Source organism: Equus asinus, chromosome X (assembly GCF_041296235.1).
Source record: "Equus asinus isolate D_3611 breed Donkey chromosome X, EquAss-T2T_v2, whole genome shotgun sequence".
Classification (NCBI taxonomy): domain Eukaryota; kingdom Metazoa; phylum Chordata; class Mammalia; order Perissodactyla; family Equidae; genus Equus; species Equus asinus.
In genome coordinates this window covers 120,554,903-120,582,756 of record NC_091820.1, presented here as the reverse complement: position 1 = coordinate 120,582,756, position 27,854 = coordinate 120,554,903, and the positions used below count along the sequence as shown (strand labels likewise).

The 27,854-nt window shown below is 38.5% G+C and overlaps 1 long non-coding RNA gene across 1 annotated transcript in view; it reads left to right on the top strand.

The window, feature by feature from the left end:
- Positions 1-15,272, top strand: part of LOC139042686 (uncharacterized) — a 158,577-nt gene extending 143,305 nt beyond the window's left edge. Inside the window, exon 4 of the long non-coding RNA XR_011499716.1 lies at positions 12,984-15,272. This is a non-coding gene — a long non-coding RNA (uncharacterized lncRNA). The remainder of the gene's footprint in view (positions 1-12,983) is intronic.
- The last annotated feature ends 12,582 nt before the right edge of the window (positions 15,273-27,854 follow it).

Here is a 27,854-nt window from a genome sequence, read left to right as displayed (position 1 = left end):
GCTTTGCCTATTCTACTTCTATGATAAATCTCAAATCCATCCCTATTCTCTCTTCCCACTGTCTCTCCTTTAACTCCAGCCCTCGTCATTTCTTGTTTTGACTATCACAATGATTTGAGATGGTCTCTTTAGCAACCCACTCCAATACAGACTCCACACTATGGTGTCACCCATCTTTCTGTGACGTGTCAGAGCATGTCATTCTCTTGTTTAAAATTCCTCAACAATACTCAGTCATGTGGAGGCAAAAAGCTAAACTCTTCAGTGTGACATTTAAGACTTTCCAAGATCTAAACCCAGCCCATATGGGTGTCCTGACTCTTGTTCATCCAACGATACAAACTTATTACCATTCCCATAAACGCTTCATTCATTTCCAACTCTGTGCACAGGATTGATGTGCTCTCTGCAAAACATGTGCATTCTAAACTAGTGAACGATCCAATCCTAGAAACCCAAAACAATGTTTCCTCTAATATGAGCCTTCTTCAACTACCCTTTACCACTAGGCATGGAGAGTAAGTACCTTCCTTATTGGTATCCCCACACACATTTACATGTGCCTACTTTGTACATCCCTTACATTTTGTACATGACTATACAATGCAGCATTCTAACATGAGTTACTGAGGATAGCCTCACAGGCACTTAGAGAAGAGTAAAGAAAAATGTAAGAGTAAGTAATGTTTATAAAGTAAACCAACAAAAGTGTATACACTAGGGAGGTCCATTAGTTGGTAGAAAGGCCCCAGTCACAGTATCCCAGTTCAGGGATAGGATACTAATCCATGGGTAGTGATGATGGTGAAAGACATTGACTGAAAAAGCACAGCAAGGTCTGAGTCCTAGAAGGAGTGGGCTACTAAGCAGATGTCCAAGGCAGAGACATTGGTCCAGAACAGAGAGACAAGGTAAAAGAGGAATAGGAAAAAGATAGACTGGTTATTAAGCCCCCAAGAGGGACTTTAGAACAGCGGTTTCCAAAATTTTGGATTTCGCATACAAGTACATACTTTTTTAAAAGTGAGCTTGTCATAATGTTGCCAACTATTATTTGCTAAGTAAGGCTATATTAAAAACAAAACAACCAAATATCCACAATTTATAAAACCTATTATTTTATTTAAAAGACTATTTTAAGGTAAAAACTTAAGAAACAAATTCAAAGCAAAGCAAAGTCCTTGTTCAAAATTCAAAGTGGACAGAAGAGTAAACAAGAAAAAGGCTTCCTCTTACCCTTTTCCCCTCATCACCCAGTTTTCCTCGCTGGAGGCAGCCACTGTCATCTGTTCCTTGAACATCCTTTCAGAGATATTCTGTGTATAAACAAGCAAGTACATGCGTGTGTATACCATTCTATACACACTGTTTTTACTGAAAAGGACATCTTGAAAAGCATTCTCTGTCTCTATGTAAAGTTTTCTAATCCTTTTTATGTTTGCATAGTAGTCCATTGTATGGATTTACCAAATATGTTTAACAGTCACTTATTAATGGACATTTTGATTATTTCCAACCTTAGAAAACTCTTTGAAACTGAGTTAAAACTAACCATGAACAGCTCATTACTTTACTTTTATTTCTTTTCATTTTAGCATAGACTGGTAAAAACCTTACCAGCTCCAGCACCACTTTATGTACTAACATTGGGGAAGCACTTTTCTACAGTTATCCACATCCTTGAAGTAATTAAAGTTTGTGAAATGGGCCATTTTTTTTGGCTGTCAAACACCTCTTTTTTTTTTTTTTTTGAGGAACATCAGCCCTAAGCTAACTACTGCCAGTCCTCCTCTTTTTGCTGAGGAAGGCTGGCCCTGAGCTAACATCCGTGCCCATCTTCCTCTACTTTATATGTGGGACGCCTGCCACAGCATGGCATGCCATGCGGTGCCATGTCCGCACCCAGGATCCGAACTGGCGAACCTCGGGCCACCGAGAAGCGGAATGTGCAAACTTAACCGCTGTGCCACCTGGATGGCCCCCAGACACCTCCTTGATAAAAAGGTAGAATGCATCCAAAACGGTGGTTTATTTTACCAAGCGGGGCCTGAGTTTCTGTTTTCAACTACTTTTCATACTGTTGTTTTCCCTGTGTTGAAATATTTTTCCTGTTTTGTTTCTCCTATGCAACCAGCCACTCATGTAACACACCGAGATTTGATATGGCTAGACATAGGCTAATTAAAAATGCCAAATGTAGTAACAAAAGGACAAGACGTTGAATACCACTCAAGCATTTGGGTGGATATGGCACAGGGAGAAAAGACCATCCGCAGGTGTTGGGATATACTAGACATCTCTTTTGTGCATCTTGGCTTCACCTGTACATTATTCTCTATCGGTCACTATGGCAATCAGCCGTGTGGGTTCCAACACACTTCATGCATGGTCAACCTGACAATACCTCACCTCATGTCCTCATTGTATGCCTCTCAACTCGTAGGCTGGGATTTACTAGTGAACACTACCTTGAGACCATCCCTGACACCCACATATGTACAACCTGGAAGCATGAAGTACTGGGTGAATGGGTGAACCTTTGTCCATTGGAAGATAGGAGATGGTGGCTAAATTCACCCCCCTTGTTTCCACCCATGAATGGGACTGAGTTTATATAACTTCTTGAAAAATTCAATGGGATTAAGCAAAGTCTCACTTAGCTGAGGTCAGCTCAATTATACATCCTTGAATTGGCTTTTCCTGCTTCCTTGATTCATTATCATGTCCCTTACTCTTATTCTTTAGAATTCTACTCCGAATACAACAACTGCACATAATTACTCTGCCTCAAATCCAGGCAGTTATATGATACAAGACTTTGTAGGCAAGAGGTGATTTAGGCAAGATAAACAAGTAGAGGATACACATCAGCAGTCAGAATCAGGTGTTTAGTGAAATAAAAGCTTATCCAGACATGTAGATGGGGCATGAGGATCAGAAATCCATTGTGGGGCCGGCCGGGTGGCGGAACAGTTAAGTTCACACGTTCTGCTTCTTGGTGGCCCTGGGTTGCCGGTTTGGATCCCGGGTGTGGACATGGCACCGCTTGGCACGCCATGGTGTGGTAGGGGTCCCACATATACAGTAGAGGAAGATGGGCATGGATGTTAGCTCAGGGCCAGGCTTCCTCAGCAAAAAAGAGGAGGACTGGCAGTGTTAGCTCAGGGCTAATCTTCCTCAACAAAAAAAAAAAAAGAAATCCATTGTGTATGTGGGTGCAGTACTCAGTAGTCTAGACAGGCAATCACCACTCAGGAGTTTTGACAGTACAAAGTTGTAAAGTTGTACTCTATGTCAGGTAGGATTCTAGTCTCTGGAAGGATGGTGGAAACACTGCTTGCAAGAGTAAGGCTGCTCATGAGTCCTAGAGGGCCTAGACTACTAGGCAGTTGACCATGAGCCAAAGAACTAGTTGGAAAAAGGGTAATGGAGGTCAATTGGGACACAGCTCAAATATGGAATAAAAGTTGAATGTCCTGATATTAAATCACAAAAGTATTTAGAATTCCTTATATATCCGTTGCCTAAGTTTTAGATTGCAATTGTGATGGGACTTAGTATGTAGAGAAGTGGGCAAAGTAATCCCTGCTATGTGGAAAGAAGTGTTTCAAAGACTAAAGACTGAGAATGACACAGAAATTGGCAAGAAAGGCAGCATTCCTATGCTTGATGATGCCCTCGTAGGTGGAGTGAAACAAGTAATGTACTGCTTACGCAGACCTCATGTTTCTTGGTTTAGCATTTCACTCTATGACACATATAAATTTCTTCACCAGTTTAATTAGAATTCTTGAACATGCCACCAAAATGAATGTCATTCAGGGGTTTACTTTGTAACAATTTACTTTAAAAAACATTCTTGGATGTATGATGGAAGTGACCTGACTGCAAGTTGTGCCCCTTCGTGAGTCATTTAACTTTTCTGAATCTCTTTTCTATTCCCAAAATTGGGCTAATATTTGCCCTATCTACCTCATAGGTTTGCTTTGAGTATGAAATATGATAATATATGTGAAAACAATTTGTAAATTGCTAAATGTTATGCAAATAGTTATTATTACGAGAAAATGTCTTTGGTGCTGAGGAGAATAGGGCTTCTTATATGATTTGCCTTAAACTTTGCATATGATACAAATGCAGTAAGGTTGGCTTCAAGGTGGACAAATTTCATATATTTATGATGTTAAGTTACTGAGCCACTGCTTTGTCCTTTCCAGCCTAATGCCAAAAATATGGCTTACAAGCCCCTGTCTATATAGCAAAGGTCTCATTATCCTCTAGGGAAGTTCCAGTTTAGATGTCATTTTGTAAACAACATCATTAAGGATAAGAAAAGCGTCACTGAGTCATTGTCATGTAAGCTATAGAATCCTCAATGATATCCAAGGCAGAAATGTGTTCTCAGTGGAAAACTTTATTCTCAGTGTTATAGCAAAGCATAAGAATTATAAAATAAAATGTCTAAATGTTTAAGGACTTCTGTGTTATTTTATGTATGTAACGTTTTCTCTTTCCCATCCTCATTAAAGTATTACTTGATATCCACATTACCATATCCTTGTTTTCTAGATGGATCTTCCTCACTCTTGATACTCAAATGTGTGGTCCACATACTAGTAGCATCGGAATCACCTGGGAGCTTGGTAGAAATCCAGATTTTCAGATTCTAACCATGACCTATTGAACGAGAATCTGCATTTCATCAAGATTCCCCAAGTTATTCATAAAGTTTGAAAACCAGGAATCTATAATAACCCGCTCTTTTAAGTCAACCCACTTTAATCTTCTTAACTCCTTAGGCTCTGTTCCTGTGCCTCATTCTACTTTGCTTTGGAATCCTTACATCAGTCTCTGACTCTAGACCTCTGGACTTGCCTTTCTTTTTAGTATGTGTTTCCCTACGTGTTTGAAATTCCACTTTTCTGTATGCATGTTGGTTTAACTTACCAACTTAGTGTCCCTGTTGCTTCCATTATATAAATATATGCTGTATACCTTGCAGCTCTACTTCCTCAGAACGCAATCCTACACCCCTCCTCATTCAACTCAGCCAGTACTGGGTAGGCCAGGCCAACTCCCTAGGAAGAAAGAGTTCGTGAAAGCCAATTTGGCAGTACCATAGAAGTTGCCTAGATTAGATGGGGTATACAGAGTCTTGTTAAATTTATTATTCCTGTAGTCATAGTCTTTCAGTAGTCATCTGGCCCTTTTCAAATATAAGCTCCTGGAAGATAAACAGAACTTCCCCTTTACTTCCTGGACTCTCCTTTCTGTATGTAACCAAGGAGATGCTGGGGTAGGCAAAATAAAGCAATAGCTGACCCCAAAGTGATTCTGACCTGGCTCTGGAAATTACAAACTTGTTGCAGCAAATATTTCAAGATAAATAACATACCAGGGAGAATGTGGAGAGTGTGTCTTCCTACCAAATCTTTTTCTTCCATCAGGTTAACACCATGGCTACCTTGCTGCTTCAGAGCTATTGTGTGAAATTTGTTGTTATTAGTGGGTTAGTAGCACAAGTGTTTGTTGTTATCCCTTCTCTGGGAAGGGGCAGTTTATAAGCAAGGGTATACTTTTGTTGTTGTTGTTGTTAACATCTTGTTGTTTTTTTTTTTTTTATTAATGTTATGATAGATTACAACCTTGTGAGATTTCAGTTGTACATTTTTGTTAGTCATGTTGTGGGTACACCTCTTCCCCTTTTGTGCCCTCTCCCCACCCCCCAGCCCTTTTCCCTGGTAACCACCGATCAGATCTCCTTGTCTATATGTTAACTTCCACCTATGATTGGAGTCATATAGAGTTTGTCTTTCTCTGACTGGCTTATTTCGCTTAACATAATACCCTCGAGGTCCATCCACATTGCTGCGAATGGGCCAATTTTGTCTTTTTTATGGCTGAGTAGTATTCCATTGTGTATATATACCATATCTTCTTTATCCAATCATCAGTTTCTGGGCATGTAGGTTGGTTCCACGTCTTGGCTATTGTAAATAATGCTGCGATGAACATAGGGGTGCAAGGGACTCTTGGGATTTCTGATTTCAGGTTCTTAGGATAGATACCCAGTAATGGGATGGCTGGGTCATAGTGTATTTCTATTTTTAACTTTTTGAGAAATCTCCATACTGTTTTCCATAGTGGCTGTACCAGTTTGCATTCCCACCAACAGTGTATGAGGGTTCCTTTTTCTCCACAACCTCTCCAACATTTGTCGCTCTTGGTTTTGGATGTTTTTGCCAATCTAACGGGTGTAAGGTGATATCTTAGTGTAGTTTTGATTTGCATTTCCCTGATGATTAGCGATGATGAACATCTTTTCATGTGTCTATTGGCCATATTCATATCTTCTTTTGAGAAATGTCTGTTCATGTCCTCTGCCCATTTTTTGATCGGGTTGTTTGTTTTTTTGTTGTTAAGCAGTGTGAGTTCTTTGTATATTATGGAGATTAACCCTTTGTCGGATAAGTGGCTTGTAAATATTTTTTCCCAATTAGTGAGCTGTTTTTTTGTTTCAATCCTGTTTTCCCTTGCCTTAAAGAAGCTCTTTAGTCTGATGAAGTCCCATTTGTTTATTCTTTCTATTGTTTCCCTCAACTGAGGAGTTATAGTGTCCAAAAAGATTCTTTTGAAACTGATGTCAAAGAGTGTACTGCCTATATTCTCTTCTAGAAGACGTATTGTTTCAGGCCTAATCTTTAGGTCTTTGATCCATTTTGAGTTTATTTTGGTGTGTGGTGAAAAAGAATGGTCAATTTTCAATCTTTTGCATGTGGCTGTCCAGTTTTCCCAGCACCATTTGTTGAAGAGACTTTCTTTTCTCCATTGTAGGCCCTCTGCTCCTTTGTCGAAGATTAGCTGTCCATAGATGTGTGGTTTTATCTCTGGGCTTTCAATTCTGTTCCATTGATCTGTGCACCTGTTTTTGTACCAGTCCCATGCTGTTTTGATCACTGTAGCTTTGTAGTATGTTTTGAAATCGGGGATTGTGATTCCGCTGGCTTTGTTTTTCTTGCTCAGGATTGCTTTAGCAATTCGTGGTCTTTTGTTGCCCCATATGAATTTTAGGATTCTTTGTTCAATTTCTGTGAGGAATGTTCTTGGGATTCTGATTGGGATAGCATTGAATCTGTAGATTGCTTTAGGTAGTATGGACATTTTAACTATGTTTATTCTTCCAATCCATGTGCATGGAATGTCTTTCCATCTCTTTATGTCGTCGTCAATTTCTTTCAAGAAAGTCTTGTAGTTTTTGTTGTATAGATCCTTCACTTCCTTGGTTAAGTTTATCCCAAGGTATTTTATTCTTTTCGTTGCGATTGTGAATGGGATTGAGTTCTTGAGTTCTTTTTCTGTTAGTTCATTGTTAGTGTATAGAAATGCTACTGATTTATGTATGTTGATTTTATACCCTGCTACTTTGCTGTAGTTGTTGATTGTTTCTAATAGTTTTTCTATGGATTCTTTGGGGTTTTCTATATATAAGATCATGTCGTCTGCAAACAGCGAGAGTTTTACTTCTTCATTACCTATTTGGATTCCTTTTATTTCTTTTTCCTGCCGAATTGCTCTGGCCAACACCTCCAGTACTATGTTGAATAGGAGTGGTGAAAGTGGGCACCCTTGTCTTGTTCCTGTCCTCAGAGGGATGGCTTTCAGTTTTTGTCCATTGAGTATGATGTTGGCTGTGGGTGTGTTATATATGGCCTTTATTATGTTGAGGTACTTTCCTTCTATACCCATTTTATTGAGGGTTTTTATCATAAATGGGTGTTGGATCTCATCGAATGCTTTCTCTGCATCTATTGAGATGATCGTGTGGTTTTTGTTTTTCATTTTGTTGATGTAGTGTATCACGTTGATTGACTTGCGGATGTTGAACCATCCCTGTGTCCCCTGGTATAAATCCCACTTAATCATGGTGTATAATCTTTTTGATGTATTGCTGTATTCGGTTTGCCAGAATTTCGTTGAGGATTTTTGCATCTATGTTCATCAGTGATATCGGCCTGTAGTTCTTCTTCTTTGTGTTGTCCTTGTCAGATTTGGGGATCAGAGTGATGTTGGCTTCATAGAATGTGTTAGGGAGTACTCCATCTTCCTCAATTTTCTGGAATAGTTTGAGAAGAATAGGTATTAAGTCTTATTTGAATGTTTGGTAGAATTCTCCAGAGAAGCTGTCTGGTCCTGGACTCTTATTTTTGGGGAGGTTTTTGATTACTGTTTCTATTTCCTTACTTGTGATTGGCCTATTCAGATTCTCCATTTCTTCCTGATTCAGTTTGGGGAGGTTGTAGGAGTCTAGGAAGTTGTTCATTTCTTCCAGGTTGTTCAATTTATTGGCATATAGTTTTTCATAGTATTCTCTTATTATCCCTTGTATTTCATTGGTATCTGTTGTGATTTCTCCTCTCTCATTCCTAATTTTATTTATTTGAGATTTCTCTCTTCTTTTCTTGGTGAGTCTGGCTAAAGGTTTGTCGATTTTGTTAATTTTTTCGAAGAACCAACTCTTTGTTTCATTGATCCTTTCTACTGTCTTTTTTGTTTCAATATCGTTTATTTCTGCTCTTATTTTTATTATTTCCCTCCTTCTACTGACTCTGGGCTTTGTTTCTTCTTCTTTTTCTAGTTCTGTTAGGTGTCGTTTGAAGTTGCTTACATGAGCTTTTTCATGTTTAGTGAGGTGAGCCTGTATTGCAATAAATTTCCCTCTTAGGACTGCTTTTGCTGCATCCCAAATGGTTTGGTATGTCGTGTTCTCATTTGCATTTGTCTCCAGATAATATTTGATTTCTTCTTTAATTTCTTCAATAATCCAATGTTTGTTCAGAAGCGTGTTGTTTAGTCTCCACATTTTTGCACCTTTCTCTGCTTTATTCTTGTAGTTGATTTCTAGTTTCATAGCATTATGATCAGAAAAGATGCTTGATATTATTTCAACTCTCTTGTATTTATTGATGCTTGCTTTGTTTCCCAAAATATGGTCAATCCTTGAGAATGTTCCATGTGCACTTGAGAAGAATGTGTAACCTGCTGTTTTTGGATGCAGTGTTCTATGTATATCTATTAAGTCCATCTGGTCTAATTTTTCATTTAATTCTATAATTTCCTTGTTGATTTTCTGTCTGGATGTTCTGTCCATTGGTGTTAATGGTGTGTTGAGGTCCCCTACTATTATTGTATTGTTGTTGATGTCTTCTTTTAGTTCTCTTAAGAGTTGCTTTACAAATTTTGGTGCTCCTGTGTTGAGTGCGTATATATTTATAAGTGTTATGTCTTCTTGGTGGAGAGTCCCTTTTATCATTATATACTGTCCCTCTTTGTCTTTCTTTATCTGTTTTGCTTTGAAGTCTACTTTGTCTGATATTAGTATAGCGACACCTGCTTTCTTTTGTTCATTATTAGCTTGGAGTATTGTTCTCCATCCCTTCACTCTGAGTCTGTGTTTGTCTTTGGGGCTGAGGTGTGTTTCCGGGAGGCAGCATATTGTTGGGTCTTGTTCTTTGATCCATCCTGCCACTCTGTGTCTTTTGATTGGGGAGTTCAATCCATTTACATTTAGAGTGATTATTGAGATGTGGGGGCCTACTGCTGCCATTTTATGTCTTGTTTTCCAGTTTTCTTCAATTTCCTTTGTTTCTCATCCCATAGTTTAATCTGTTCTGATGGAGAGCTGCTACTCTCTGTTGTTGTCCTTCTACTTATCTCCTTTGCTCTTGGTTTTGTAGCCCCTTTCCTTTTTTTGATTTTTCAGGAATGAGGGTTTTCCTGAGCATTTCCTGAAGAGGAGGTTTTGTGGCAATGAACTCCCTTAGTTTTTGTTTATCTGGGAATGTTTGTATTTCTCCATCGTATTTGAAGGATATTTTCACTGGGTAGAGAATTCTTTGCTGCAGGTTTTTGTCCTTCAGATTTTTGAATATATCATTCCACTCTCTTCTAGCCTGTAAAGTTTCTGCTGAGAAATCTGCTGATAGCCTGATGGGGGCTCCTTTGTAGGTTAATTTCTTCTGCCTGGCTGCCCTTAGTATTTTCTCCTTGTCGTTGACTTTTGCTGGCTTCACTACTATATGCTGTGCGGTTGGTCTTCTTGCATTGATAAAGTTTGGAGATCTATTGGCTTCTGTCACATGAAGTTCCATCTCTCTCACCAGGTTTGGGAAGTTCTCAGCCATTATTTCTTTGAATAGGCTTTCTGCCTCCTTCTCCCTCTCTTCTCCCTCTGGTATACCCATAATCCTTATGTTGCATCTCCTAATTGCGTCTGATAATTCTCAGGGAGTTTCTTCATTTCTTTTTAGTCTTACTTCTCTCTCCTCCTCTGCCTGTAGCATTTCTATATTCCTATCTTCCAAATTGCTAATTCTTTCCTCCATATTATTGGCCCTACTGTTCAGAGTGTCTAGATTTTTCTTAATCTCCTCTATTGTGTTCTTCATTTCCAGTATTTCTGTTTGGTTCTTCTTTATAGTATCAGACTCTTTTGTGACATAGCTCCTGAACTCGTTAAGTTGTCTATCTGAATTCTCTTTTAACTCGTTGAGTTGTCTATCTGAATTCTCTTTTAACTCATTGAGTTTTTTAATGATGGCTATTTTGAAGTCATCGTCGTTTAGGTTATAAATTTCATTTTCTTTGGGATTGTTTTCTGTGTATTTGTCATTTTCCTTCTGTTCTGGAGATTTAATATATTTTTTCATATTGCTTGATGTTGTAGATTTGTGCCTCTGCATAGAGATAGAGTTTAGTTACTCCTTCCACTTGTTTCTATTGGTGTGGTGGGGGAGCAGCTGTTTATACTGCACCAACGAGGAACCCTATCTGCAGTTGCTAACTGGGCCTCGGCCCCTCCTCGTAGTCACAGTGGTCCTGTGGGTTCCCTCTTCAGCTGTGGGGGCCGTCACGGGGGGGCTTCAGGCTGTTGGTGCCTACTGTTGCAGACCACCTAGACGTGCTCCCTCCTTGGGGTCTGCAACGGTGTTATGGGCTTTTCCAGTGGCCAGAGGCAGGATCACTTATATTTGCAGCTCCGTCACTGGCAGCACCCACAAAATCTCACTTGTCCACTATGGGTCACAGCAGAGCTATTGGCATCTTCTGCAGTCTGTGGTTAGCTCACCTAGCTATGCTACTTTTGTCCTGGGGTCTTCCAGCCTTGTGGCTGCCGGATGGGTGCTCTCTACTAGTGCTGTGCAGAGGCTTTCCCTGAGGCTGCTGTGAGCCTGTAGGGTTTCCCCCTAGGCTACGGAGCTGGGTCACTGGAACTCCACCCAGCCCCAGTCCTCTCCCCCAGGATCTCGGGGAGCCCTTTGCCCTGTCTGGGGGATAGCCAGAGACCTTGATTTCAGTGGCAGCTGGCCGGCTGCTGCCCTGCCTGATGGTCTCCTCTCCGGGACCCTCCTGGTGTTATGGATGCTGGGAAGGGCCTCTCCGCTAATGGCAGGTAGAGACTTTGCCTGTTGCCGGGGTGGAACTCTGAAGTATCCCCCCCAGGCCATGGAGCCAGTCGCTGAAGCTCTGGACAGCTATTTTTTGACAAGAGATCCAAGAGCATACAATGGAGAAAGGAAAGTCTCTTCAATAAATGGTGTTGTGAAGACTGGACAGCCACATGCACAAGAATGAAAGTAGACCATTATCTTACACCATACACAAAAATTAACTGAAAATGGATTAAAGATTTGAATATAAGACCTGAAACCATGAAACTTTTAGAAGAAAACGTGGGCAGTACACTTTTTGACATCGGTCTTACCAGCATATTTTCAAGTATCATGTCTGACCAGGAAGGGAAACAATAGAAAAAATAAACAAATGGGACTACATCAAACCAAACAGCTTCTGCACAGCAAAGGAAACCATCAACAAGACAAAACGACAACCTAACAATTGGGAGACGATATTTGAAAACCATATATCTGACAAGGGGTTAATATCCAAAATATATGAAGAACTCATACATCTCAACAACAACAACAAAATAACAACCCAATTAAAAAATGGGCAAAAGATCTGAACATATATTTCTCCAAAGAATATATACAGATGGCCAACAGTCACATGAAAAGATGTTGAACATCATTAATTATCGGGGAAATGCAAATCAAAACTACAATGAGATATCATCTCACACTCATCAGAATGGCTATAAATGACAAGACAGGAAACAATAAGTGTTGAAGAGGGTGTGGAGAGAAAGGAACCCTCATACACTGCTGGCGGGAGTGCAAACTGGTGCAGCCACTATGGAAAACAGTATGGAGATTCCTCAAAAAATTAAGAATAGTTCTGCTATATGACCCGTCTATTCTACTGCTGGATATTTTTCCAAAGAATGTAAAAACACGAATGCATAAAGATACGCGCACTGCTATGTTCATCGCAGCATTATTCACAATAGCGAAGGCTTGGAAGAAACCTAGGTGCCCATCAAGGGACAAATGGATAAAGAAGATGTAGTATATATATACAATAGAATACTTCTCACCCATAAGAAATGATGAAATCGGGCCATTTGTGACAACATGGAGGGAGCTTGAGGGTATTATGCTAAGTGAAATAAGTCAGAGGGAGAAAGTCAAATATTGTATGATCTCACTCATAAGTAGAAGATAAAAACAATGACAACCAATAATATAGAGACAGAGACTGGATTGGTGGTTACCAGAGGGGAAGGGAGGAGGGCGGAGGATGAAAGGGCTAATTAGGCACATGTGTGTGGTGATGGATGGTAATTAGTCTTTGGGTGGTGAACGTGATGTAATCTACACAGAAATCGAAATATATAATGATGTACATCTGAAATTTATAAAATGTTATAAACCAATGTTACTGCAATTAAAAAAAAGAAAGCACTGGCCCAAACTCCTGCTATCATCCAGATGCAAACAATGCTATTCATAATGAGTGGGTAGTGCAGGGGATTTGAGGTGGCAACAAAGCTGTCATAGGAATAACCATTTCTCTTTACTTTGCAGTAAAGAAACAAGCAGCCACTATAGGATATAGTGGGAAAGTTCTTTCAGCAATTTACCAGAACCGTGGGTGTGGAGCTTGTGGAGTAGAAGATGTCTAAGGAAGATAATTGGATGAGAAAGAAGTGCATGGGGGTGTGAAGATGGGAATCAATGTGGATAATGACAATGATGAGAAAATTACCCACCAGGATGACAGAGTAGATGAACAACATTGCCCAAAAGAAGAAGAGCTGAGATGCAGGCTGTCTGGAGATTCCCACCAGAATGAATTCCAACACATTTGTGTCATTTTTCTCACTTAGGGAAATCATCATCCTTTCTATGAAGTTAAAAAGGAAGAAAGTGTGACAAATGTGATGCAATCCTAAGAAGACATTGGAGAGAGTGCAGGGCTGAATTATGAGGGAGAACTTCACCAGAAGGAGGAAAAAAAACCCCAAACCAACATGGTTTATGCCATTCTGTCTATAATCCCTTGAATCTTCTCATAGCTGTGAATAGGTCAATGAGATCTTGTTTTTAGCTCCTCATCCTCTCACCCAGAGAAGTCAAACCTGGAGAGGCAGGACCACACCCTCTTTATAGACTGTTTATACTAAAAGGGGGTGTTTTGTATAGAGATTTGTTTGGGTGGGTATACTTGATATCATGTCTGTAACGAGTATTTTAACGGTGAAGTACAGCTCTTCGAAGGAATTTATATACTTACTAAGGCATTTACTTGTCCTAGAATGATGCTAGAAGCCTTCAGATGCAACAGCAGGTAACTCAAATACTAAACAGAACATTTCCCTTGTCTTTGTCTAGGTAACAACATCAAAATTATTTTGCTTCCAGTCAAATTCAGGTATTGAGCTTCTGTTGTTTTTAGGGAACAATTTCTTAGGTACAAGTGGGTAAAAGATACAGTAGAAGTTAAAGATATAGTCACAGAACTCAAGGAACTTGAAAAGGGGGATTTGACCACAAAGAGGAGTCAGGAATGTGCCAATGGCAGCTCTGTGCCAAATATGGGTCTTTCTTCTTGTGAAATTGCATGCAATTCTTGCCCAGCATAACTACAGTATTCTGTAGCTGAATTATAACTCAAAGAACCCGTGTGAATCATATGAAAGAGTACTGAAGTAAGGGCACTTTAGTTTTGGTTTCACCATGTACTTGCCTTGTGACCCAAGTGAGCTGCAGTTTCTTTACCTATAGAATGAGGAAAATACATACTTTTCCTACCTCACAGGGTTGTGAATTCCCAACAAGAGAATGGGTTGGGAAATTCTATGAAAATTATACAAATATGCAAATACAAGTGACTTTTGTTTCTGGAAGAAGGAATACAACCAAGATTTTCCTTCATTCAACCTTTTTGTCTCTTTTCAAGGTGTAAGGGAGCCTAGGAATTCATGAGTTACATTTCTAAGCACCTTCTCTTACCCTCTAATGCTGGGAACAATATTCAGTCAGAGGAAAGCTTTATAAAGAGTTTCTTTAAGTGTTGGAACCGATTTCCCACCATCTCTGTATTCCTGTCAAGAAACCCTTATAAGGTCATCAAAATAGCCCATTCAAGCTAAGGAGTCAGCATTTAACACAGAGGAGAGTTTAAGGAAGTGTACTGCTGAGTGATGTCCTCCAGGCTCCTTTACTCCCTGAATCGAACCACATGGATCTATAATCTTGGAAGTTATCTAAATTAGGTTTAAGAAGCTTTTTCCTACTGAGGATAACTCACTCAACTCCCACATATCAGTCAGAGGCCATAGATAAGTAAAAAGTAACTTTCAAAAGTTTAATGGTTTTGTTTGTGAAAAAAAGATGATTTTAAAATGTTTGACCTAACTTTTTCTTTGTAAACTTAAAACAGTGTTTTTTAAAAGAGGAAGCCTAACACTTCTTTATATAACACTATACAAAAAATAGTTTAAAATACACATTAATCTAAATTGTTTGCATAGCTAGAAATGTGATGTTTTGAATAAGGAGATCTCCTGAATACTGATACCTAAATATATGTCTATATTTATTTTTCTGTATAATTTAAAAAGTAAAGCCAATTTATTCAACCACTTGGTGAAACTAAGGATATTAAGCATAAAAATTAATGTTTCATTGGGGCTGGCCCCGTGGCCGAGTGGTTAAGTTCGCGCGCTCCGCTGCAGGCGGCCCAGTGTTTCGTTAGTTCGAATCCTGGGCGCGGACATGGCACTGCTCATCAAACCACGCTGAGGCAGCATCCCACATGCCACAACTAGAAGAACCCACAACGAAGAATACACAACTATGTACCGGGGGGCTTTGGGGAGAAAAAGGAAAAAATAAAATCTTTAAAAAAAAAAATTAATGTTTCATTTGTGGTTCAGGGTCATCACTGAGAGATAACAGAAAGTGACAGATGAGGATGAAGAATGGAGGGAAGAAGGCAGAGAGAAAAGAGACTGTCAATATCAAGAATGAGGTATGGGGGCTGGCCCGGTGGCATAGTGACTGAGTTCGCAGGCTCTGCTTCAGTGGCCCAGGATACTGGCAGTGGACCTACACACAGCATGTCAAGCCATGCTGTGGTTACGTCCCACATACAAGGTAGAGGAGGATTGGCACAGATGTTAGCTCAGGGACGATCTTCCTCAAGCAAAAGGAGGAGGATTGGTAATGGATGTTAGCTTGGGGCCAATGTTCCTCGCCAAAAAAAAAAAAAAAAAAAGGATGAGGTATGGAAGAAATAATTTTGTTGTGGAGGATAGAATTATGACTGGGAGAAAGTTAAAGGGATGCAGATTTCAGCTGACTAGAGGACAGGATTTCTGTCTAGATAACTAGAGTTGTCTAATATGATGGAATAAGCAGTTCCATGAATTAGTGAGCTCACTCTCTCATTGATGCAACATTCAATTTCAGCCTGGTCAACAGCGCAGTAGAAGGATCTCTTGTATTGGACCACAGGCTGAAGTAGGCCCAGTCTGTACAGCTGTGATAATCTATGATGAGAGGGAAGAACTGGGAGAGGGAAATGGGCTCATAAAGAAGGCAGGAGAGAGAAGAGACAGATCTAGGAGAAAGAGAGATCTAGGGAGTTAAATTAGGAGAACATGGAGGAAGAGAGAAAGCAAAGAAGATGGAAAGAAAGATGGAACCAAGCTTATCAAAAGGAAAACCAGGCACAGTTCAGCAAATTCCCCTCCTCACCAATTTTCTAACTAGGGTTAGTCTCATTACTTAGCTCCACTTCCACCCTCCCTGTTAACTCCTCTACTCAACGCATCTTATTTTCTTATTAATTAATTAATTAATTTATTTATTTATTTTGAGGAAGACTAGCCCTGAACTAACATGTGCCAATCCTCCTCTTTTTGCTGAGGAAGACTGGCCCTGAGCTAACATCCGTGCCCATCTTCCTCTACTTTATATGTGGGACGCCTGTCACAGCATGGCTTGCCAAGCGGTGCCATGTCCGCACCCGGGATCTGAACTGGCGAACCCCGGGCCACCAAAGCGGAATGTGAGCACCTAACTGTTGCGCCACTGGGCCGGCCCTCAATGCATCTTTTTTTAAAAACACTTTATTGATGTATTATTGACATATAAAAAGCTGTGTATATTTAATATACGCAGCTTGATGAGTTTGGAAATGAATATATACCTATGAAACCATCACCACAATCTAAGCCATAAGTGTATCTATCACCTACAAAAGTTTCCGCCTGCCCTCTTTATTTATTATTATTTCTTGATTATTTGTGATAAGAACACAACATAGAATTTACCTTCTTAGCAAATTTTTAAGTGTACAGTACACTATTGTTAACTATAGGCTCTATGCTGGACAGTAGATCTCTAGGCTGACGATCCAGCAATCCCACTTTTGGGTATATATCGAAAAGAATTGAAATCAGGATCTTGAAGAGATATCTGCACTCCCATGTTCATTGCAGCATTATTCACAATAGCCAAAACATGCACGCAACCTAACTGGCCATTGGTGGGTGAATGGGTAAAGAAAATGTGGTATATACATACAATGGAATATTACTCAGCCTTAAAAAAGAAGGAAATCCTGCTATTTGTGATAACATGGATGAACCTGGAGGACATTATACTAAGCAAAATAAGCCAGACACAGAAGGACAAATACTACATGATACTACTTATATGAAGAATCTGAAATAGTCCAGCTCATAGAAGCAGAAAGTAGAATGGTGGTTGCCAGGAACTGAGGGGAGGAGAAATGGGGAAGTATTAGTCAAAAGGTACAAAGTTTCAGATATACAAGATGAGTAAGTCAACTCACAGCTTCTGTTTCCATCACACAACTGAACCTACCAGAAAGTGACCCAGTGGACTGTTAATGACCGAATCCAATGTTCTTTTTCAGTCTTTAATTAATTTCGTCTAACGCTTCTTGAAATTTTTTCTTTCCTTGTCTCATAAGATCCCCTTTCTTTTGATTCTTCTCTTACCTCTCTGACTATTCTTTTACTATGTCAGCTCCCTTTTCTTTCTAACCTCTATATGTATGTATTTCTAGAGTTCCTGTAGCACTCAAAATAAGATAGCTTACTCTATAGCAACAAACAACCCCCAAATTCAGAGTGGCTTGAAACAACAGTAGTTTATTTCTTGCCCATGCTACATATCCATTAGTGGTGAATCTCTGTTCATTGAAGTCTTCCAGGGGCTCAGACTGATTGGGGACTCTTCTTGATGCATGATTTAATGATTACTGAGGTAGGAAAAAAGAGGCACATTGAATTGTGCATTGCCTGGAAGTGACATAAGTCACTTTTATTCACGTTTAGTTGGCTAAAGCAATCATATGCCATGTACCTGGAAGGACATGAGAACTAGAATACCTGTGAAAGACTCTACTGACCACCGTATGTTCCTTTCTAATTGTTGTAACTTGACTCTTTCCATGGATGGTCGTATCTGGCCTTATGACTTCATCTAATTCTTTGTACTCATGACTCCCAAAGCTTGTAGCTACAGACCAGATCTCTTTCTTTAGCTCAAGAGTCACATAGCCATTCGGCTTCCCAAGTCCCAGACCACTGGAAACTAAAATAAAAAACTAGAATGTGCTTTTCACCATCCTATTTTAAACTGTCCTTGTTACTTCCTTACTTCTATTAATGGCACCTGAATTTTCCCAATAAACCAGGTTGGGAACCTTAGTCATCATCCCTCTTTCCTTAAGTTTCCCATATCAGTCACTAAGGTTTGGTAATTTTTACCACTGCACTGTCTCTTCAATGTGGCTGCTCTGCCTCACCCCCATTATAGATTCCTTTGTCACAGTCTTCTGTGTATCTTTCATGGGGACTCCTGCAATAGGTTCCAAAATAGGTTTTTACCCTTTTGATCTTCCCTGGACACTTTTGCCAGAGCAACCTTATGTTTTGACTATATCACTCTCTTATCCAAAAACCCTGTTTCATTTTCCACTGCCTACAAAATCAAGTTGTAACTTGTTAGCCTGGCATTCAGTGCCCTTCATTAGCCTTCATTATCTGTTCTCAACCTAACTTTCTGCCCATTTTATTAATTGATTATTGGTTTCTCCTTCATGTATTTGCTGCCTGTGATGTGTGTACCTAATGTCCCATACACATTCAGAGTGAATAACTGTCCCTGTTTGCCCAGGACTGAGAGGCTTTCTGGGATGCAGAATTTCCACTGCCAAAACCTGGGAAATCCCCTGCAAACTAGGATGAGTTGGCTTCCATAGATTTTTGCATGCTCAACATTCCTCAGACATGCCACTTTCTATGATGTTGCTCACATCCTTCTGACCAGAATGGCTACCTGTACTTATTCTCTCCCTTAAAATTCTAGTCATTCATTGCTCAATCTCTTCCAAGAAGCCTTTCCTCCAAGTAAGAATTAATATTCTCTTCTAGTGTTCTCTCGTAGTATTTTGTATTTTTCCTCCTCTGTTATAGCACATACTACTTTCTTCAATAAATTGTAGTTAATTAAGTATATATAATGTATATTCATCTCCCTCTCTAGATTGTAAGCTCTTTGAGGGTAGGAACCATGTATCATTTATCTGCTTACCTGGCATAATGCTTTGTCTGCAATAGGGATCGATAAATACTTGTTTGATGGAAATTAGGGAGCAAAGAGAAAGATGAGGGCAAGGAAAGAAAGAAATGTGAGCATTGAGGGCATACAGAGGGAGGAAGAATGAGGAAGAGGGAGGAGATGGGAGAATCTCATGCATATCTAGCTCTTTTTTCCTGCTGTGATGTCAAATCTGTTCCTTTTTCACTGGTATTCCACCCAAACGTTTTTCCTAATAGCCATAGAAAAACAAGTCCTAATCTACTTCAGTTATTGGTTTTCATCAACTTCTTACTAATTAAATAATGCTGCTTACTGTTTGCCTCGGCTGGAAACACCAAATATTTATTTACTGTTCTCTACCAGCCAGCATTATACAACTGTCTACTTCCTATTTTCAGAGGCCCTTACCTCTGTATCACTTTTAGCTTGTCACTTTTTATCCATTCATGATAAGCATCCCCCACCCCTGTTGGGGTAAAAACACCTAAAGATAGAGAACTGGTTCTTACATTTTAATATCCTTAGCCTCTGTGTGCTGATCTTAATTTGGGGAAGTACGTGAAAGGCATGGAGGAACTTGCACCGAGAAACACTTGGTTTTAGATACTCGTTGTGGTCTTGATCCACCTCATAGGTCACGGTCTCCTCTACTGAGCTAAACGCTTCTTCTCTTTAAGTAAATTAAATTCAACAAATAGATATTGAGCATCTGTAATGTGCATGATACTGTGCTACCTTCTGTGTTCTTACAGTATTTTGCACATACTTCTATTAGAGCACACTGTATTAAATTGCAGGCTTTCGTTTTGAGTTCGATTTCCCCACAAGACTGAGACAGAGAGTATGTTTTTTTCAAGTGTATCCAGTGTCCAGTACAGTGTGAAAGACAGAAAGGATACTCAATAAATGTTGGAAAGATAAACATATAGATACTTTAAAAGAGACAGAAATAAATGAAAGGCATGGTCCCTGCCCTGGAAGAGGTCACCATCCAGCAGGTAGAAGGGGAGAGGAAGTCTGAATACCAATAACTTTAAACAAGTCAGACAAGCAAGTCTTGCCGCTCTGTTATAGAACCCAGTGAACAACTGAGGGGTTCATTTTGACCAGGGGATCTTGAGTCTATTTAAATTTGAACTCAATGAAACTTTTGGGTTTACTTAATAATGGCTTATGACAGGTTTATCTTTAGTTCTAAATTTCCTGTATTGTCTTCAAGATAGGCTTTTATTTTGTCCTAGAATTTCATGATTTGGTGACTAGTTTCATTTTTCTGCTAACCAATATTTTTTTCTCAGCCTGGAAAGAGGAACTAATATTAAAAATCCAAGCATATTTGTTGTTCTTGTTGGGAGAGGAAGAAGGAACACGATAAAGTAGAGGCATGGTAGCCAAATTTTCTGAATCTAACATTGATGTGGATATTCTGGCAAGAATGAGTCAACTTTTAGGAACATCATGATGGAGTATTAGAGGTTGGAGTTATCCCAGATAATTGAGTTATGAAGGACAATGTGGTGTTTAAGGGTATGGGCTATGTAGACAGACATGAGTTTGAATCTTGGTCCTGCCACTTTGATGTGACCTTGACAAAACTACTTAACTTCTCTGAGCTTTAGTTTTGTCATCTGTAAAATAATTTCTAGAGTGATGTTGTGAATATTAAATGAGATTATGAATAAAACATTATCTTTGGTATACAGTAAGCCTCAATAAATTTATCTTTATTCTATTATTATTACAGGAACCTGAATATGATGCTCAAGTGATGCAGGCATTGACTAGAAGTTGAACAAGATGGGCTTTTAGGTTATTCCAGGCCTGAGACTCTGAGCTTATAATTCTTTGGTTGGGGGGAAAAATAAACTTTAGTCACCAATGCTTGTTCTGATGAGATAACCTCAAAGCCCAGACGCACTGCATAATTCTCCGACAGCAATAATTCAGCTGGCAGTTCCCAGGCAGAGATGTGGGAGAAAGTCCAATATCCGGGAAGCACTAGGATCTACAACTTCCTGTGGTCTGCTTACAGAAATTTGACCAGATAAGAACAGTTAATAAGAAGCTCTAAAGATAGAAAAGCTCCTTTTATCTCTGAATGCGAATATATTGCTGTTAAATACCTGAATGGATGGAGGTTAGTTTGAATAGTCTTCTATTGTTGTAAGAAATATAGAAAAGTTTTCAGGAAAACTTGAAAAACTCTTCTTCAAACCTGTGGCATGAACTCTAGGAAGTCTTTTCTTATTCCGAAAAAGTGATGGTTCCACTGCCTCTGTAAGTGTAGAAGATTTTAAGTTAGAAATTTTTAAGGGCTGGACTCGGAGGCACCCCATTGTGGCGCCTAAGAAAAAATTCAAGTCTCATATTCTGGACCTGCCTTCTGTAACAGTTTTCAAGCCATGCCAGATTTCCATCAAAGCTGAACAATTTACCTTGATGTCCCCAAATATTCCCAACTGTAGTTAATGACTTGAATAAAAAAAAAATCATTGCAATGAAAGCATTTAAGAGCTATAAATCAATTGCCAAGAAATTCCTCTCTTTTGGATACTCAAGGGAAAAACTCCCTGGGCAATGAATTATTATTTCCCTTGCCTACTCTGCAATGATTGCAGAGACTATCTAGGTAAATATTTTGATAACCAGATTCTCCTAGTGGTCCCTCCCCATTTTCTTTCCTTGAAACAAGTTTCTAAGAGTGATCATATGCCCCTTTTTTCCCTCCCATCATGCATGGGAGAATTCACTCTAAAATGTCAGAAGCTGCATTCGTGGCTCAAACACCCTCTGTAAGCAAACCCAAGCAATGGCCCTGATAAAAACTTAGCAAAAAAGCAGCATAACTTAGTATTTGAGAGGTCTGTTGTCAGGCAATCTTGAATTGAATTCCCGGCTTTGCCACGTACTAATTGTGTGACCTCTCTGCAACTCAGTTTCTTCATCTGTAAAATGGATATGATTAGAATCATACTTATCTAATACGGTTTTTTGGGGGATAAAATCAGACAGTACACAGTAGTCACTGCTTAAAGCATTCAGTAAATGGTAGCTACTATTATTATTGAAAAGCATATTTCTTCATTAAGTTCACAAGATGAGAGGATGTAGCTGAAGTGGTAACTGTGTATACAAGTACTTTATGAAGTATGAGGCAACTTTGAGAGTGTACCATTAGTTATTTTATTGAGTTGGCATATCCTAGGATTAGAGGTGTTTGTGTAGGGATGCAACTGTAGTCCCTTAGGACCCCTTAAACTTCTGGGACAATAGCTATATCAGGGGATTCTTGGACAGTAGCAATTTAGAACACCAAATTCCTTGGTCCTTAAAGAAAAGCAGGTAAAAAATAGCCTTTAGTCATGTTACAATAAGACAGGATAAGCACCGGGGTATAATATCTTGTGCCTGTCTTACTGTTTTACTTCTCCAGCAAAAGGTTGATGGTTCCCTGCTTGGCTTTTGCATCAAGCATTATAAACCCAATGAGGTATTTGAAATGCGTTTATAGTTCTTGCTTTTGGGATATGACTTCGATAGTTGGAAAGCAAAGTTGAGGCATTCTATGAAGAGCTCCCATTCTTCTAGGAGTTGGAAACACATCTGAGGTCTGCACTTGAAGAGAGTAGAAGGGAAGCTGGAAGACACAATAAATTGGCTTTTTATATACCTGGCATTGGACTTGAAGTGTCACAAGTATGAAATTGTTCATTTTTGTTGTTAGAATATTAGTTGCCTAGTATAAAGGTGTTTGCTGAGACAGTGAGAGCTAGGTTTTTCTTTTCCCTTTTTGGCGAGGAAGATTGTCCCTGAGCTAACATTTGCTGCCAATCATCTTCTTTTTGCCTGAGAAAGATTGTCGCTGAGCTAACATCTGTACCAACCTTCCTCTATTTTGTATGTGGGATGCTGCCATAGCATGGCTTGATGAGCAGTGTGTGTAGGTCCATGCCCAGGGTTTGAGCTAGCGAACCCTGGGCTGCTGGAGTGGAGCATGTGAACTTAACCACTATGCCACTGGGTGGCCCAGAGAGATCTAGGTTTTAAGGCACCTGCACGAACTTGAAACAAAACTTTGGGCAGTCCATTTGCCTCTCTGAGACTTAGGTTTCTTCTCTTTTTCTTTTTAAAAATTGAAGTGAAATTTACATATAGTGAAATACACATATGTGAAGTATAAAACTAATAACTTATGAAAAATGTATATACCTGAGTAACCACAACCTCAGTAAAGATATAAAATGTTTCCTAAATCCTCCCAAATTCTTTTGTGTTCTCTTCCAGTCAATCTCTACTTCCACTGACAACCGTTGTTCTGTTTTCTATTTCCCCAGATTAGTTTGCCAGTTCTTGAACTTCATACGCATGGAAGCAAACAGTATGCACATTTTTGTATCTAGCTTCTTATACTTAACACAACGTTTTTAAGATTTATCTATGTTGTTGCATGTTTTAGTTGTTAATTGTTTCTTATTACTGAGGAATATGTATTCCATTGTATGAATATATCGAAATTGGTTTATCGACTCCCCTATGGGTAATATTTGGGTTGTTTCTGATTTGGGGCTATGCTGAATAGTGCTGTTGTGAACATTTGTTTACAAGTCATTTTGTGGACATATGTTTTCAGTTCTCTTGGGTAAATATCTTGGAGTCTAGTGGCTTGGTCAGAGTAGATTATAGGTTTAATTTCTAAGAAGTTTTCACATGTTTTTAGAAATTGTAAAATTTTACATCCTCACCAGTAATATATGAGAGTTCCAGTTGCTGCACATCCTTGCCAATATTAGTGGTGTTGGTATTTTTAATTTTACCCATTCTAGTGACTATATGGTAGTACCTCATTGGGTTTTTTAAAAATTATTTTGAAATAACTTTAGATTTTGAGAAAAGTTATAAAGATAGCACAGAGTTCCCATATACTCTCTTCCCCTTAAGATCACCCTCCTAATGTGGTTTTAATTTGCACTTCCCTGATAAAAAATAATGCTGAATACGTTTCATATGACTATTGGCAATTCATAATCTTCCTTTGTAAAGTATATACTCAAGTCTTTTGCTTACTTTTATTGCATTTTCTTTTTGTTATTGATTTTTAGGAGTTTCTTATATATCCTGAATATAATATTTTGTCAGATATAAACAGTGTGAATATTTTCTGCCAGTCAGTGCTTTGCCTTTTTATTTCCTTAAGGCTATTTTTTTTTTTTTTAAAGATTTTATTTTTTCCTTTTTCTCCCCAAAGCCCCCCGGTACATAGTTGTGTATTCTTCGTTGTGGGTTCTTCTAGTTGTGGCATGTGGGACGCTGCCTCAGCGTGGTCTGATGAGCAGTGTCATGTCCGCGCCCAGGATTCGAACTAACGAAACACTGGGCCGCCTGCAGCGGAGCGCGCGAACTTAACCACTCGGCCACGGGGCCAGCCCCTCCTTAAGGGTATTTTTGAAGAGCAGTTTTCAGTTTTGGTGAAGTTTAATTTATCCAGTTTTAAATGGTGATCTTTGGGTTTTTTGTGATGTCTAGGAAATCATTACCACTGCCAATGTCATAAAGATATTGAATATTTTCTTCTAGAAGCTGTACAGTTTTAGCATTTACTTTGGTCTATGATCCATATTCAATTAATTTTGAGTATGGTGTGAGGAGTAGAGATTCATTTTTTTTTGCAAATGGGTTTCTATGTTAGTGTTCTCAGGCTGTCATAACAAATTGCCACAATCTTGGTGGCGTAAAATAGAATTTTATTATCTCAGAGTACAGAAGCCAGAAATCCAAAATCAAGGTGTCAACAGGGTTCTAGGGAAGAATTCTTCCTTACTTCTTCCAGGTTTTGGTGGCTCCAGGTGTTCCTTGGCTTGTGGCAGCATAATTCCAATCATGCCTCCATCTTCATTTGGCTTCTCTGTGTGTCTCTTGTTCTCTCTTCTTCCTATAAGGACATCAGTCACTGGATTTAGGGCCCATCCTAAATCCAGTAACTTTAACTAATTACATCTGCAAAGAAACTATAAGGTCACATTTTGAGGTTCTGGATGGAGATAAATTTTGGGGGGAACAGTATTCAAGCCACTACAATATCCAGTTGTTCCACCACCATTTCTTAAAAAGACTATCTTTTCGCCATTGAATTACCTTGTAAACTTTGTCAAAATTCAGTAACTCTTATTTGTGTGGCTCCAGTTATGGACTCTGTATTCTGATCCATTGTTCTATTTGCTTATACCAATCTAAATATAGCTTTAGGTAATTAAAATCAGCTGGTGTGAGTCATCCAACTTTCTTTTCTTTCTTTTTTTTTGTTGAGGAAGACTGGCCCTGAGCTAACATCCATACCCCTCTTCCTCTACTTTATATGTGGGATGCCTGCCACAGTATGGCTTGACCAGCAGTGAGTAGGTCCGCACCCGGGATCCAAACCGGCAAATCCTGGGCTGCCAAAGCAGAATGTGCAAGCTTAACCGCTGCGCCGCCAGGCGGGCCCCTATTTTCTTTCTCAAAATTGTTTTACTATTCTAGACTCTTTGTCTTTGACATATATTTTAGAAAAAATTTTTCAATTTCTACAATTCCTTTTGGGGTTTTGAATGGATTGTATGGAGCATATAGATGAATGTGGGGAGAATTAATATCTCATAGAAATAAAATTGGTTTTCTATATAGATCTCATAGTCAGTGAACCTTATATATTCACTATTATTTCCACTAGCTTTTCATTTTCATAAATGCCTTAGAATTTTCTACCTACAAGATTATTTTGTTTGCATAGTTTTCCAGCTCAGTGTCCATTATTTCTTTTTCTTACCATATTTTACTAGCAAGAACCTCCAGTACAACGTTGAATGTAACTGCTGAGAGTGGACACGTTTAACTGGTTCCTAAACTCAAGTAGAAATTATTCCGTCTTTCACTTGAGTATGATGCTAACTGCAGGGGGTTTTGTTATTGTTATTTATTTATTTATTTTTTTGGTAGTCACTGTTAATCAGGTTGAGGATGCTCCTTTCTATTTCTGGTTTGTGAAGAGTTTTTTTTTTATCATTAACAGGTGTTAAATTTGATCAAATTCTTTTTCTGCACCTATTAAAATGATCTATTGGTATTTTTCCTTTATTCTATTTATATGGTTAAAAACATTCATTTACTTTTTTGGATATTAAATCCACCTTGCATTCCTGGGATAAATACACATAGTCATAATTGGTATCCTTTGAATATATTCAATTGTATTCAATTTGCTATTTTTTTTTAGGATTTTTGCATCTATGTTCTTGGGGGATGTTGGTCTGTTGTTTTCCCTTGTAGTGTCATTGTCTGATTTTGTTATCAGTGTAATAATCATAAAAAATATTTTGGAAGCATTTTGTTTTTTTTCTAACTTCTAAAAGAGTTTGTATAGCACTGGTTATTTTTCCCTTTAAATGTTTGGTTGAATTTACCAGAAAAGTAATCCAATCCTGGAGTTTCCCTTTTTCAAACTTTATTGAGATATAATTGACATTTAACATTATATAAGATTAAAGTGTACAGTGTGTTGATTTGATACACTTATATATTGCAATATGATTACCGCCATAGCATTAGCTAATGTCACTATCAGGCCACATAATTACCATTTCTTTTTTGTGGTCCTAGAGTTTACTTTGTTGGAGAGTTTTAAACCACCAGTTCAATTGTTTTAATTGATATTAATTTTATTCAGGTATCAATTTTTTCTTGAGTTTATTTTGGTAATTTGTCTCTTTGGAGAATATATACATTTCATTTAAATTGTCAAATTTATTTGTGTGAAGTTATTCATGATCTTCTCCTTTTCTCTTTTATTATTTTGGGAACTAAAATGATATCCCTCCTCTTATTCCTGATTGTTATTTCTGTATTGTTTTATTTTTCTTGATCAGTCTAGACAGAGATTTATCAATTTTATTGATATTTTTAAAAATTAGCTTTTGGTTTACATATTTACCTCTAAGCATTGCTTCAGCTGCTCCAACAAATTTTTATTAGTTGTATTTTAATTATGATTCCATTTAAAATATATTCTTATTTCATTTGTGTTTTCTTCTATGTCACGTGGCTTATTTACAAGTATGTTCCTTAATTTCCAAATATTTTGGTCTCTCCTAGGTATCTTATTATTGAAATCTAATTTAATTTTGTTGTTGCTAGAAAACACACTATATGATTTCAATCTTTTAAAGTTTATTATTTTATACCACAGCATATACTCAATTTTCAAGAAAAGAAATGCATTTATATTAATTAGTGTTCTAGAAATACAATTAGGTCAAGGTGCTTTATAGTGCTGTACAGATCTTGTATTTCTTTGCTAATTTTTTGTCTAGTTTTATAAATTGCTAAAAAAAAGAGTGTTAAAATCTCCAACAATGATTGTGAAATTGTCCATTCCTCCTTTTGATTTTGTCAAATTTTACTTCAGGTATTTTGAAATTCTATTATTATGCACATGTATATTTATGATTGCTATTTCTTCCTAATTTATTGAGCCTTTCATCATTATGAAATACTTCTATCTTTGGTAACACTTTTTTTTTTTGGAAGATTAGCCCTGAGCTGACATCCACCACTGATCCTCCTCTTTTTGCTGAGGAAGATTGGCCCTGAGCTAACATCTGGCCCATATTCCTCTGTTTTATATGTGGGACGCCTGCCACAGCATGGCTTGATAAGCAGTGCATATGTCCGTGCCCAGGATCCGAACCAGCGAACCCTGGGCCGCTGAAACACAGTGCATGAACATAACATCCATGCCGCCTGGCCAACCCTTATCTCTGGTAGCACTTTTTGTCTTGAAAT